Here is a 15,273-nt window from a genome sequence, read left to right on the forward strand (position 1 = left end):
AATCACTTGAGGTTAGGAGTTTGAGACCAGCCTGGCCAACATAGTGAAACCCTGTCTCTACTAAAAAATACAAAAATTAGCCAGGCATGGTATCGGGCACCTGTAATCCCAGCTACTTGGGAGGCTGAGGCAGAAAAATCACTTGAACCCGAGAGGTGGAGGTTGCAATGAGCAGAGATTGCGCCGCTGCCCTCCAGCCTGGGCAACAGAAGAAGACTCCATCTCAAAAAAAAAAAAAAAAAGAAGTATCCAATTAAAAGCCAAGCTGAGCTGGGGAGTGTGCACTGGTAGCAAATTCTCTTTATGCCTCCCACTTCCTTCCTAGAGCGTTCGTGGACAGACCCAAAAGCGTTCCTTGGTCTTCAAGTTTCCGTTGCACCCTCCTGCATGGCCATTCCCAAATGGCTGCTCTTATTTAGGAGCAAGTCTGTCTGGGAGGAGACCGGCATTTACATCTTCCAAATAAGAGCTGTTGGGTCCATATTCTAATTCCTGACAATATGCCTTCCATGGCACAGCACTGGGGCTCGGCTGGCCCTTTAAGGGCTAACTTTTTCCTTCTGATTTGTGTTGCAGGTTTGTGACCAGGATGCAGCCTTCTCTTCTGTATCATCCATTCACCCTCCCTGGGCTTCCCTGGAATGGTCAATGGAAGTTCCACATATGGCCTGCCACAATCTGTTATGAGAATCACAGAGGACTCTGTGTGAGAATCAGTGAGAAATATATTTTGCTCTCCCCCCGGTCTGGCCCAGGGTGAGCATAGTGCGTGAGTAGCTGTGCTGTTTTGCTTTTTTGGGTCCAGTTCAGCTCTCAGGCCACCCCCACAACAGATAGACAAGCTGATGTCTGCAGGGAGCCAGACAGATTGAGAACAAACACCCAGCTTTCAATGTGCATCTTCCCGCATATTTGTTGAATGGCCCCACGGAGGTGTTGGTCCATAGGTGGGTGCCCAGTAGATGGGGTCCTGGGCACAGTGAAGAGAGAGGCAGAAGGCACTTCTGGGGCTGCCAGAATTCAGTGCCCACTTATCATCAGAAAGATCCCTGAAGAAACAGAAATGAACATTTGTGCATTTTTTTTTTCCTTGTACTGAAATTATCTTTTTTTTTTTTTCCTTCTAGAGAAACAGCTCCCACACCTTAAGAAAGGGAGCCAGCGACCGAGTGGTATCTAATGCAAATCTATTCTAAGAAGGCTGTGGGGGCCATCTGGTGTCCGATGCAGACAGGGCCTGCTGCGAGATGAATTGGGAGGACAAGGGACAGGGTGAGAGCGAGTGACGGGAGGTGAGAGGCTGACTCCTTTTTATCCATGTCAAAACACAGCCCATCAGGAGGATAAGAAGGGAGTGGGGGGAAATCACCTTATGTTGTGGGAAGCAGATCAAAGCAGAAAAGATAACGTCTCCAAAAGAAAAGGGGGAAGAGAAAGCCATGTTGTTGAACAAAGACCGGAGAGAAACAGGCTCGGGTCACTGGATACCAAACTGGACTCAATGGCTGTCTGGGTGGCCTCCTTCAAAGAAAAGGCAAATCCTTCCACCAGTTGTTCGGGCTTCAGACACGCATAGACACTAACCCTTCCTGCGCGTTATCCCTCTGGGTTTTTTTGTTTCCCAAAAAATGCAGTCCCTATCACTGGCTTTCTATGCAGAGCTAAAATAATTCATCAAATATTTAGAATGTGTAATTAAATATCTAATGCCAATTAGTAAATTACTAATGAAATAATCAAGGGCTTTTATGGTTTATAGTTCGGCTCGAATTTTAATTCTAAGTGGTTATCGATTCTAAATAGAGTAGAATGTGAGTTGCAAAACATTAGGTGTACCGATATGAAATGCAGAAGAGAAGGAAGGTTTGGGGGCCACGGTGGTGAATACCGACCGGTGCTAATCACCATGCTGTCCTGGCAGGGTGTGCAGGCTGCCCACTGCCAATAGTGGAATCAGGGAGAGAGACGTAGAGGTTCACCACGGAAGGCAAAGACGTGCAACACACGCGTCCCAGGATGAGGTGTGATGGTCACGGCTGTATGATCCAGACCGGAGAGGGGACACCTTACCATGCTCCCAGGAAAATCTGCCCCACCAGGCTCCAGGGAGGAGCAAGGGTCGTCCAGAATAAGGAGCCTTCTGAGGCTGCCTCGTTCCTTCAGGCTGGGAGCGGGCAACAGCACACGGGAATGTTCCATGTGAGACGACACAGACTGAAGAGACAACTTTACCCCACTCTGCAGGCTTGGCCTTGGGTGTGTAGGTATGTTGGGTACAGGATGCAGGGTACGTGATTACCATGAAGATGCAGGGGTACAAGTTACTTATGAGGTGCAGGGATACATGGTTGCCTATAGGATGTGAAGTATATAGTTATCTACAGGATTCTGGAAAACATGGTTACCTATAGTCTGAGGGTATAGGCTACTTTTAGGGTGCAAGGGTACCTGTTATCTATGGGGTGCAGGGGTACATGGTTACCTTTAGAATGCAGGATTTCAGGTCACCTATAGGGTGCGGGGTAGATGATTAGCTATAGGATGGGAGGTGCATGGTTACCTATGTGGTTCAGGGATGCATAGTTACCCTTAGGATGTGGGGGCTCAGGTTACTACTGGGGTGCAGAGTACATGGTTATCCATAGGATGTGAGGTGCATGGTTACCCATGGGGTACAGGGATACCTGGTTACCTTTAGGATGTAGGGGCTCAGGTTACTTATGGGGTGCAGAGTACATGGTTATTCATAGGATGTGAGGTACATGGTTACCCATGGGGTACAGGGATACATGGTTACCTTTAGGATGTGGGGGCTCAGGTTACTACTGGGGTGCAGGGTAGATGGTCACCTGTAAGATGTGAAGTGCGTGGTTACTGACTGGGTGCAGAGGTACCTGGTTACCTTCAGGATGTCGGGCTTAAGTTACTTATGGGGTGCAGGGTAGATGGCTATCTATAGGATGTGAAGCACGTGGTTATGGAAGGGGTGCAGGAAGTCTGTGGTTAGCTCTGGGTGCCAAGGCACACTTTATCCTCCCGCAAGGTGGTCGAGAGATGGATAAGCCACTCCTGACAAGTTTTTCTTAAATGCCCTTCTCCCTTAACATGGAAAACAAAGTGCTAATCACACCAATTTTAAATATTGAAGCAGATTTTTCAGGATATTTTATCACCAGAGTGTTAGTAAAGCTAGTTACTGGGAGGTATGAAAAATAATGCAATTTCACTTTTGTGAGAAAGACCTTTGGAGCGATATTAACCCCCCATTCCGTATTTAATAGATGTGTTATCATTGTTACAATAAGAATCATCCCTGACCCCTTGACACTCTATTCTTGCAGGCCTTATTCCTGGAATTCCTTCATGCATGATAGTTCATGTCATCCTCACAACAGCCTTTTGGGCTCCATATGTTCATAATCCCCATGTCACAGACAAGGAAACTGAGGCTCGGAGGATTTCCACAACTTGACTAAGCTCAAGCAGCTACTCAGTGCTGGCGTGGGGCTTAGAACCCAAGCGTGTCTAAGATCAACACTGTGACCTTTTCCCTGCGGCTGCTTGCAAAAGGAGATGGTCACTCAAAACCCACCAACCTACCACATGGGAACAAAAGCCTTGCCCGGTACTGAAATGACAAAACCTCCTTTGGGGGCAGGTTTTGAGTTGATATAAACACAGTGAATTTCAGGGTTGTGTCCCGGGGGCCCTTTGGAAGACAGAATTCCTGAAGGAGGTAAAATGTGGACTGGAGCAGATGCTTAGCCCAAGAGCAAGCCTGGGCTCGGGGCCACCAGGCTGCCAGAGCTGGTCTCCCAGGGCTGATGATGGAGGAGGGGCTTGCAGGGCCCCTGCAGCTGTGATGCGGCCGGCGCTGGGACTGAGGCAAGCCTGGGATGTCTGGTGTAGGCCTCCTGTCTGTACCTCTTCCTGCCCCACCTGGGCCAAGCCGGAGGCGGAAGACCCCATTGCTGTTCTCTGGCCTCTCCAGCGTCCGGGAGCAAGAGGGAGACAGTGCTGTGTACAGCTCAGGAGTGATTTAAACACTCCTCCAGCTCAAAGGGGAATCTTGGATTCCATTAATTAATACATCAATAGAAGCCAATGGAGAAAAACATGTCTTGTTATCTGGCTTCTCAGATGCTAGACATGGGCTCATTAGCCTTAAGCATATCAGCCCGATAACACTATTTATTCCATACAGAATAATGATCTACTTTAGGGGAACACTGCAGTGAACCGAAAGGCCGCGAGCATCCATTATCACTGCTCCTGCACACCCAGGCATTATTGCCATCTGCCATAGAAACGGCAAACACGGGGTGCCTGGGCACTGGGTGCCAGCCTGCTCCACCACCCTGCACACCTCACCAAAGCACCATCCCTCACAATACAGCTACAGAGGTGCCCAGTCACCCTCACATCAGAGATGGGCATAGGTAACCTGGCTGAGGTCATACCTACTAAGAGACAGAGTTGGGACCCAAATCTGGGTCAGACAGACAAAAGAATCTGAGTTATTTCCACGGCATCATGCTTCCATGCAGATACACACAGGGAGACTCAGCACAAATTCCCACATGATAGAGAGGGGAAACCAACATAAGAAAGCAAGAAGAAGGTGATCAACCCACATTAACTTCTCACTGACCATAGTCCAATAAGGGTAAACAATTTAACAGATTGTACCATTGTTATTCCTGTTTTCAATGACATAATCTGTCTGATGACAGTGTGTTCAGTAGGGGCCATTAGAATTACAATGCGTTCTGAACCAGTCAGCCTTGAAAGCCAATACACAAAAATAAGCATCACATGTTGTTGTGTTAGGCTCACGCAAGGCCATTTTAAGATGCTGAGCACTCCTGGTAGAGAAAGTAGCCTCCAGTTAAACAGTGACCATATTCATGGGCAACCACGCCGACTGGTAACCAGTGGGCAGGATTCAGTGCCCCATGTCTCCAGTTCTGTAGTTCCGGGATCTTAAACGTAGGACGGGACAACTGCAGGGCAGGGGACGTCTAGGAAGATCTGCCTCCATGTTACTAATAGCTTCATCCTTCTCCTGCCCTTTCTGATTTTGGAAACCCCAAAGAAGCTCTCAATTCACAAAACTACACAAACCACGGGGTCCAGTTATCCATCTCTCAATCAATCGGGTCAACCCACAGCAAGCACTCATCAACTCCTCCCTCATCAGGGACTCCTAGGATGCGCAAGAAAAAGGATTCAACAGCATGATCCCCAAGGCCCATTCAGTGCAGGAGGCCAGGTGAGAGCTGAGCCCATCTGTCATCGCATGCTGAGCCAGCCATGCTGCTGAGATGACACAAAACATGAGAGTTCAGAGGAGGAGAGCCCACTGGGACCTACAGGAGCCACTGGGGGCTTCCAGGAGAAGGGAAGGACCTAAACCCAATCTTGAGGGGCTGCTAGAAAGAAGCAGCATGGACAAGAAAGAGCTGCTTGAGCAGTGACTTTGAGGGCACTGAACTGACCACATGCAATAGTATAAATTAGGTCAGCCAGGGGAGGTGGGCAATGAGGGCTAAGTAGTTGGAGGGGCACCTGCTAAGGGGCTCAGTTGTCACATCTTGGGCAGTGAGGAGCCATCCCTACAGCAGGCATGGAACCATCTGCCACAAACACACACACACCTCCCACCGCCAACGATGGCCTTGTTATAAAAAGGAAGAAAAAGGCATTCCAAGGAAAGGGGTGTGTTTCCATTTTGGTAATGGGACATTCATGGTAGTGGCAGGTGGGATAGGTCAGCTCTGTGCAGGAAACCGGAAGCTGTTTGGGCATCATTAAAAGCACTATATACTGCCCAATGAATGACCTGGCAAAGGCACAAGCACCACTTCCCCTCTCTTGGTGACAGCCCAAGGAAAATGCGTGGTGCTTCATCACAACAGCACTGCAGTTGCGCACTGCCCACAGCCCACTGCTCACACTTCTGACCATAAAAGCAATGCAGACAAAGCCCCCTTCTACACAGGAGCAACTCTGTGAGGAGGGAGGACTGACTATAGAGGAGTCATTAGAAATAATATTTTTTTTCAAATTAATAAAATGCAACCGTCCACACTCAAGACCAACAGCTTGTAAAATTGGATTTCTAAAAGATGTAGGGAAAACACGGCCAGCACTGGTCAGAAGTGGCCAAACAGAGAATTCAGGAAGGGGAATTCAGCTACTTCAACCCAGGAGACATTGGCGGGTGTCTGTCACTCTGGCCCTAACGCGGTCACTCTGTTTGGGATGACAGGCTCTAAATCCCACCAACTGGAAGGTGCTGAGTGACAAGAGAGAGAAAAAAGGGTGCCTCTTTCCCTTAGTCCTTTGGGCCTATATCAGAGGGCAGTGGGAAGCCTGAGGTCCCAAGCCAAGGAAATCCGCAGCACAAGTACCATCTCTGAGATGTGGTTGCTGAAAAACACTATTTCTCTATTTCCGCCAACAGACTGAGTGGGAAGGAACTCTGGGTAAGTATCCATTACAGAGAGGACTCTTAAAATACTAAGGCAAAGGTCCGGGCACAGTGGCTCATGCCTATAATTCCAGCACTTTGGGAGGCCGAGGCAGGTGGATCACCTGAGGTCAGGAGTTTGAGACCAGCCTGGACAACATGGTAAAACTCCGTCTCTACTAAAAATACAAAGATTAACCAAGCATGGTGGTGGGCACTTGTAATCCCAGCTTCTCAGGAGGCTGAGGCAGGAGAATCACTTGAACCTGGAAGACGGAGGTTGCAGTGAGCTGAGATCTCACCATTGTACTCCAGCCTGAGCAACAAGAGCGAAACTCCATCTCAAAATAAATAAATAAATTAATTAAAAATACTAAGGCAAGAATAGACAAGATCATAGTCCTCTTTTCCATGCCTGATCTGATGTTCCTTGGGAACGTTAGGGTAGAGCCCATGAATGGCATGCTCTCACCGTAGCCCCAGCACGGGCCTCCCGTATGGTAAGTCCTCCATAAACATCTGTTGAATCAGCGAACGTGGTCAGCTACAGAGACATTACTGAGAGACCCCCAGGCCTGCCCACAGTGCTCCCTGGGTCAAAGTTATGGCTTCTCCCCTCTACCAGGAGCCCTCGGCATCTCAAAAGTCTCAACATTTCACTGGTCTGGCTCACTCAGACCAGCGAGCCTCACCCTGCAGTGTTGGTTATCATGCTCTGAATAGTCAAATCCCTAGGTTCTGTCCTATTCAAACCATAGGATTTTACTCTTAGGAGCAACTCTTTAGCAGAAGTTAGATGCCTCAGTGCTATGGGTGGGTTATAGGTTTCCTGCAAGAGAAGAGACTTGAGCTCCCGTACGTGATCAGCATCGTCCTGTGAGAGCAGGCTCTCTTTTTACAGGCTGCAACACTTGGGTGGATGATGTGTGCTTGGTAACTGACACCACTAGCTGGGAAGATCGACCCAACCCAAGCGACCAGTGGGACACTCCCCACCATGTGACCTCACCTTCCACAGATCCCCAACAGTCACCTTGTCTTCCGTGTCATGCCCCATTTCCTGGAGGAGCCCACCTGTTTATTTCGCCTGTTCCTTCCCCAGCCTTTTCCTCCTGCTTCCACTCGACCCAGCCCTACTGATCTTGTGCAGCTACGTGGCCTGGTCTTCCACCCTACTGAGCCTATTCTCGAAGGCTCACCCACGGCTTCACCTGCACAAGCCCAGTGGTGTCCTGGGCATCTCTGCTACTTTCGGCCCGGTGGGTACCCCCAAGTCTCTCCTCCTCCTCACATCGTGAGGCTCAGCTTCTCCCAATCTCTTCCTTACTTCTCCAACCACCCAACGAACTACCAAGGCAGCTTCCCTCTGCACTTGCCGAACTAAATTCCCTCGTGGTCTCTCCTTGGCCTTCTTTTCACTTTCCTATCTATCCCTCTTGTTCCTCCAAAGAGTATCAATCCGAGCTCCCCAAGAGCAGGGATATGTTCTCTCCCCTGTGTACCCCTTAGCACCAAGCAAACACTGCATGCCACAGACACTTAGCGCATACTCGGTGATTGAAGCCATTCTGTGGGTGCAAAGTGAACGAGCCCACTGCAAGAATCGAAAGCCTTTTTTCTTGTTTTTTCCTGCTACAAATGGTGAACCGTTTGCTTTCAAAGGTGGTTGCTCTGCACACAGATGAGGAGCTAGAGACTGTGTACATTACTATGGACTGAAGGCTTGTGCCTTGCCCCCCAAACTCATATGTTGAAACCTAATCTCCAGTAGGGTGGTATTTGGAGGAGGGGCTCTTAGGAGATGGTTAGGTCATAAGGACAGAGTGCTCATGAATGGGATTAGTGCCCTTATAAAACAGGACCCCAGAGAGATCTCTTCTCCTTCTGCCATTTGAAGACACGACACAAAGATGGCACTCTAGGAATCAGAAAAGAGAGCCCTTGGTTTCCCCAGCCTCCAGAGCTGTGGGAAATGAATGTCTGTGATTTATAAGCCACCCCGTTTATGGTGCTTTGTTATAGCAGCCGAACTGACTCAGACACACTCGGCCCCCTGCTCGGCAAGGCTGAGGTAGAGCCGGCTCCGCTGCGGAGTTTGGAACATTCCCGAGGAGAACTCTCGCACAGAGAGACTCCACCGTCCTGGCCCAGGTCTATTCTTAGCCCTGCTCACAGCCGGTTCTGGGGAGAAGGCTGGTTGTCGTTAAGCGCTCAGCAGCGCCTGGCTTTCTCCATCCAATCTTTGGTGAAGCCTTCTGTTTCCGCCTTCAGGTATTCGAGTCGTCCCTGTCCTCATAGCAGGATGGGTGGGGAGGGGGGAAGGAGCCATCTGGAAGAGGTGCCCAGTCCTTTCCTCTTTCGGCTCCAGCTCCTCCGTGTTCCCCACTCCCACCCTGGTCATCTGGGCCTTTATGTTATTTTTACAGGACTGGGCTCAGAACACAGCCTGCCATGGTCTTACTCCATCCCGGAGGGTACTGCTGCCCTCTGGATGACGCCTCCTTCATTTATTGCCGAAGTTCCCTTAGGCTCCAGGTAGGATTGTGCATGGATACGGGCCACAAGGAGGATGTTCTGGGAGAAGGCCACCAGCCCTGACGGCCCCATCTGGACAGAGAGGCTTTACATGCTGCCCTCTGACTCCTGTGGCCCTGCCAGGAACAATCCCATTGAGACACGGCCCTCCCTGACTCAGATTCCACCTTGGGAAGGAGACACAGCCTCCTCCTCTGTCAATCCTGGTTCCTGGAACCGGCTTCAGCCCAAGGGAGATGGTGGAATGTGCATGGTTTGCTTTCAGACTCTTCTCCTCTCTTCATAATTTCATTCATTCATACATTCATTCAACATTTATTCCTATATTTCCTTAGCTCCGATCTTAGTTTGGATTCCCACAAAAAGCAGGCACTTGGTGAGACAAGGATATGGGTCCAGATTGTTCATTTAAGAGATGATCCCGGCCGGGCGCGGTGGCTCAAGCCTGTAATCCCAGCACTTTGGGAGGCCGAGACGGGCGGATCACGAGGTCAGAAGATGGAGACCATCCTGGCTAACACGGTGAAACCCCGTCTCTACTAAAAAATACAAAAAACTAGCCGGGTGAGGTGGAGGGCGCCTGTAGTCCCAGCTACTCGGGAGGCTGAGGCAGGAGAATGGCGTGAACCCGGGAGGCAGAGCATGCAGTGAGCTGAGATCCGGCCACTGCACTCCAGCCCGGGCGACAGAGCAAGACTCCGTCTCAAAAAAAAAAAAAAAAAAAAAGAAAAAAAAAAAAAGAGATGATCCCAGGAAATAGAAATGAGAGAGTGGGGACGTGAGATAGGAAAGGAGGGACATCGATCCTGAGTGCATTTACGGGCAGGTCACCGCCATGGACAACTGGAGCTCAGTCCTGCAAATGCCTTCTGAGAAAGCAGAGCAAATGCCAATCTCGGGGTGTTTATGCACTGATGCTGTATCCCTTTGCCTGAACGTTGCCCTGGGTGCATTAATCTCCAGCATGACCAGGCTTCCTTGCAAAGAGCTGATGAAGCTCCCATGGTTCTTCATCCTAGAGAAGCTGTCAGTGACTGGGAACTGTCCGGTGAAACCACAGATGGGTTCAGAGTGAGCTCAGGAATATGGAGCAGGGTGTTGAGAGCATTCCCTATGGCCTCATGGTGGTCATTTTGCAGACACTGATTGCACACACAGGTGCCAGGCACTGTGTTGATGCCATGGGGATGTCCCATGCTGGCTTTGAATAAGCACGTCCTCCAGGAGCCAAGTATATGTTTAATAGATTGAGTGGTTTCTTTCCAGGAACTTCATAGGGGAAACTGTAGTCCTGTTAAACTGAAATTCAGGAAGGCTGGGTTTGAAACTGGTTCTGTGGACATCACTCTACCTTTGCACTGATTTACTTATCAACGTGGGACATAAAGCATACAAGAAGCTCACCATGGATCCAGAAATGAGCCACGCCTGCTGCCTTCAAATGACCCACTCCAGTCAAGGAGTAGAAAAACACAACCGGCCCTGACATGCTACAGGGAGTTCCACACTCTTACCCAGAGAGAGGTGCTTTGGGCTCACAAAGAGGAAAATGATTATTGACCAGGGATGGGTATAGAAGACTTACCGAGGAGATGATGCCAATTTTATATCAGGAGCAGACAGTAATCATCAACTGTCTCAGAAGCTTCCTTCTTTCTGTGGGTTGCAATGTTAATTTTCATTTGAAAGTCCTTTTGGGTAGAGCATGATTTAGTTCACCACGAGTCACTCTAGCTTCTTTCAGTGACAGAATCTGTCAATCCCACCCTGATCTGCATGACAATAAAAAATATTCAGGAAACACAGTGGGACCACCCTGTGCATAGCTGCCTATAGAAGCTTTATCCCTCAACCTCTGGCTTCGTCCCTTTGGACGGCTATCACAGAGTACCACAGCCTGGGGGTTTATAAACGACAGAAATGTATTTCTTACCCTTCTGGAGGCCGGAAGTCTGAGATCAGGGTGTCAGCCAGGTCAGTCCTGGTGAGGGTCTGCTTCCTGCTTCACAAGCAACTGTCTTCTCAATTTGTCCTCACTTGGCAGAAAAAAAGGGCGAGAGAGCTGTCTGGGGTCTCTTTTACAAGGGCACCAATCCCATGCATGAGGGGTCCACCTTCATGACCTACAGGCCCCCAAAGGCCCTGCCTCTTACCATCACATTGGGGGTGAGGACAATGTATAAATTTGGGGACACAGACATTCTGTCCACACATCCCCGCATCCTGGGTTTCAGGTTCCAGGCTTCCTCGCCTGCCTGCTGGTTGCAGAAGCCACCAGGGACCTTTGGATCTCTGCTCCAGAGCACACTGACTCTTCCTTCTGGAACCTTCTCAGGCACTTTCTCTCACCCCCTCACATCCAAATCCCATTCTTCATGCAGGGCCCATTACCTCACCCATAATATTTTCCTTGCAAGGGGCTGCTCTTTTTAAATGTTACCACTGCTCTTATGCGTAGTCTCACTGACATTGAATCACGTGATGGAATCGTGAAAGTGGGATTTCAGGTGCAGATGGACAGGCCATTAAGGAGCTATCTGTGAATGGAGACTCATCCCAGAATTTAGGGCCTCGCATTGCATGTGTTAATGTAGCAATTTCTTTCACTTTCTTTCTTTTTTTTTTTTTTTTTTTTTGAGATGGAGTCTCACTCAGTCTGTCACCCAGGCTGGAGTGCAGTGGTGCCATCTCGGCTCACTGCAACCTCTGCCTTCTGGGTTCTAGTGATTCTGCCTTCTGGGTTCAAGTGACTCTCATTCTCGTGGCACCGCCTCCTGAGTAGCTAGGATTACAGGCATGTGCCTCTACACCCTGCTAATTTTTGTATTTTTGTAGAGATGGGGTTTCACCCTGTAGGCCAGGCTGGTCTCGAACTCCTGACCTCAGGTCATCTGCCCACCTCAGCCTCCCAAAGTGCTGGGATTACAGGTACGAACCACCGCGCCTGGCCAACCTTACAGCAGCATTTCTGACTTGGGTCCTTCCTGAGGTCATCAAGCAGTCATGAGTTTCCTGAGAGCAGGGCCCATGCATTGCTCCTGGTTGTACCACCAATGCCCTGCACATGACCCCGGAACTAGCGCATGGTCGTGAAATGTTAAGTGAACAAAAGCTTCTCTCCAGATACAGGACAACTGATCAACAACCTCAAGCACTATTCCCATGCTCTGCCTGACCATGGGGGTCATGGGAGCACATTCTGGAATCAATAAATTCTTTCCTCTGAGATTACAAGCCAACGTCAGTATTTATGAAACCACCACAACTATCTTTAGATATCATTTGGTGAATATTACATAAATAACCTTTTTGATATAAGAAGTGTGCTTATTTTCTTTGTCTGGAAACTCAACATCTTGATCTTTTCTGAGCATTCTCTTCTGTGGAATGGGTTTGTCGGACATGATCAACTCTCTTTCCTTCCTGTACTCCCATAAAATAAGTCCAAATATAAAACATGGCTTGTTGATGGCCTGAACTGGGACATTCGTCTTGCTGACAAACGTTTTCAAGGGAAACAAAATATTTTAAATGTCTGGTGCCACACAGCAGCATTCCTCACTCCCCCTCCAGAGGGGCAGACAATGAATGGAAGGCAGGGTGCGGGTCAGGCCGTCGTCATGGCTAACAAATGCTCTTACACTGCTTCATCTGTCTCCTGGCTCCTGTCTCCGCCTGGCCAGACATCGACACATTCCCATCCTCTCCTCAGATTAGGAAGACCTAAGTGCTGGGGCAGTAGGTCTTTGGAGAAGGAAATGATTCATGCCCCAGCAGAGCAGGCTCCCAGCCACCTGCTCCCACCACCCTCCAGGCCCCGGGGGCACAGAGGCATGACCGAGAGGGGCTCAAGTCTCCCTGGGCGGATCTATTACATGCATTAAAATAATTTACGCTTGGCCCTATAAAGCGTTTAATTCGTCGTGCCATCATCCATTCCAGAAGCGTTCCTCTTCATCGTGAATTATTTTTGAAGTATTTATGTGGACCTCACCGAAAATCACCCCAGTCAGCAAACTGAGAAATGGAAAGGCATTAAGAGGAGGCGTTGACCCCAGGCTGGCAGGCTGGAGGGTGGCCGGGGTCAGCAGGGTGAGAGAGGGACCTGGGGTGGCCGCAGCAGACACTGGCCAGGCTGTTGGCTCTGTTATCCCTGCCCACAGCTGGGCATGGGCAGGGTGCACAAGATTTTTTAAATATTAATAATTGTGTGGGGGTATTTCCAATTGGAAAGCACTTCTCCGTGGTCTCACTTGCTGCCCGCAGTAAGCCTGGGCTGCAGATGCTCACAGCCTCTCTTACAGATGAGGAAACTGAAGTGCAGAGAGATGGAGGGACGTGCCTCGTACAGTAGATTTGGACTGGATCCAAGTTTCCCGTTTGCAGCCACAAGTCCCTCTGTACGGAGCTGGTCTTAGACAATCCTGGCACGAAGAGCCATCAGACTAGCTCTGCCAGGCCTTCCCACCACACGCAGACACAGCCCGTACTAAAGGCAAACAGGACCACGCCCAAGTTCTCCAAAACACTGCCGGTCTGCCATGGAGTCGAGTCATTATTACTCTGTTTGGGGTCACTTTTCTGAAGACTGTAGAACGAGCTCCTTTTTTTTTTTTTTTTTTTTTTTCTTTTTTTTGCGACAGTCTCTCTCTGTCGCTCAGGCTGGAATGCAGTGGTGCGGTCTTGGCTCACTGCTACCTCCGCCTCCCAGGTACAAGTGATTCTCCTGCCTCAGCTTCCTGAGGAGCTGGGACTACAGACTCATGCCGTCACGCCAGGCTAATTTTTTGTATTTTAGGAGAGACGGGGTTTCACCATGTTGTCCACGCTAGTCGTGAACTCCTGAACTCAGGCAATTCGCCCGTCTCGGCCTCCCAAAGTGCTGGGATTGCAAGCATGAGCCACTGTGCCCAGCCCTTTTTTTTTTTTAAAAAAAAAAAAAAAGGAAAAGAAAGAAAAAAAAAGCTAAAACATTCCTATAAAAGTCTGGTAATTATTATCAAAGATAATTGTGCTGGGAATTTTTATTTATTCAATATCTATTTATTTGAGATCCTACGTGTTGTAGTAGACACTGTTTGTAACAGGGTTGTGAATGGCAGTGCCCTGCTCTCACGGAGTTGACATTCTCATAAAGAAGGTAGACCATAAGCATTTAAAGAAAGGGGTAAGCAAGCTATTTCCAGATAGTGATTACTACCACAAAGAAGAGAGAAATCGAGTACCTAGGGGGAAAAGAAAAGGCTGGTTGGAGAGATTGGCAAGGCCAGAGCAAGTAGGGCCTCCAGGGCAGGCCATAAAAAGAATGACGGGCCGGACATGGTGGCTCATGCCTGTAATCCCAGCACTTTGGGAGGCTGAAGCAGGCAGATTGCTTGAGCCCAGGAGTTCAAGACCAGCCTGGGCAACATGGCGAAGCCCCTTCTCTAAAAAACAACTACCAAAAAAAAAAAAAAAAAAAATTAGAGGTGTGGTAGTGCGCACCTGTAGTTCCAGTTACTCAGGATGCTGAAGTGGAAGGATCACTGGAGCCCAGGAGGTAGAGGTTGCAGTGAGCCAAGACACACCACTGCCCTCCAGCCTCAGTGAGAGAACATGGCTCTGTTTCACAAAACAAAACAAAACAAAAAGAAAAGGAATGCCATTCTGATACATGCTACCAAGTGGCTGGACCTCAAAAACATGATGCTGAGTGAAAGAAGTCACACACAGAAGGTCACATCATGTAGGATGCCACATATATACAATATCCAGAATCAGTAAATCTGTACAGACAGAAAGCTGGCTGGTGGCTGCCAAGGGCTGGGGAGAAGGGGGAACAGGGAATAACCGCTGAACCGGTTTGGGGTTTTCTTTCTTTTTTTTTTTTTTTTTTCCTGAGACAGAGTCTCACTCTGTTGCCCAGGCTAGAGGTTGCTCACCGCAACCTCTGCCTCCAGGGTTCAAGCGATTCTCCTGCCTACTCTCTTCCTGAGTAGCTGGGATTACAGGCACCCACCACAACGCCCAGCTAACTTTTTTATATTTGTAGTAGAGACGGGGTTTCACCATGTTGGTCAGGCTGGTTTTGAACTCCTGACCTCAAGTGATCCTCCTGCCTCGGCCTCCCAAAGTGCTGGGATTACCCGCGTGAGTCACAGTGCCTGGCCTGGGGTTTTCTTTCGGGGTAATGAAAATAACTTAAAATGTACTAAATGCCACTGAATTGTACACTTTAAAATAGTTAATTTTATGTTAGGTGAATTTCAGCTCAATTAAAAAAAACA

The sequence above is a fragment of the Theropithecus gelada genome, chromosome 19 (assembly GCF_003255815.1).
Source record: "Theropithecus gelada isolate Dixy chromosome 19, Tgel_1.0, whole genome shotgun sequence".
NCBI classification, from domain to species: domain Eukaryota; kingdom Metazoa; phylum Chordata; class Mammalia; order Primates; family Cercopithecidae; genus Theropithecus; species Theropithecus gelada.